This window comes from Lepidochelys kempii, chromosome 14 (genome assembly GCF_965140285.1).
Source record: "Lepidochelys kempii isolate rLepKem1 chromosome 14, rLepKem1.hap1, whole genome shotgun sequence".
Lineage (NCBI taxonomy): Eukaryota > Metazoa > Chordata > Testudines > Cheloniidae > Lepidochelys > Lepidochelys kempii.
In genome coordinates this window covers 42,409,837-42,410,366 of record NC_136393.1, presented here as the reverse complement: position 1 = coordinate 42,410,366, position 530 = coordinate 42,409,837, and positions in this window count along the sequence as shown.

The following is a 530-nucleotide window of genomic DNA, read 5'->3' as shown; positions in this document are numbered from 1 at the left end:
GAGCTTTGTGACACCCCCTTTTCTCCTGAGGGAGCCGAAAAATCCCTCAGTGCACTTGTAACCCTCTGGTGAGTGTGTGTCATTCACACCCCCCTTGATGGCTGAGCCACAGGGTTTATGGGTTTTTACAGCTCTGAACTTCACAAACTGACTCTTTAGCTCCAGCTGTAGAGACTTGTGCTAAGCGCTGTCGGTCCCCACTTCAATCCCCAGTGAGTGTTGGGATGGATTAAGCAGTTCCTGCCTGTGGGGCAGAGGATATGCTCTCCCTTCCAGCCTATGTGACAAGCAATACACTTCAGATTGGTTCATATTCTTCCCCCTCTCTTCATTGCCCCCCCGTTCTCCCATCCCTTCTCCCCACCTCCATCCATTCCTTCTCTCCTGCCCTCTCCCTGACCTTCCCCCTCTTTTACTCTCCTTCAGTTTCACTTTCCTGTTTTCTCCCCCTCCCACTCCTGGCTCCTCCTTTTTCTTCTTTTCCTTCTATGGCTGGGACTAGCAGATACTTGCAGGCGGCCCCTCCCAGT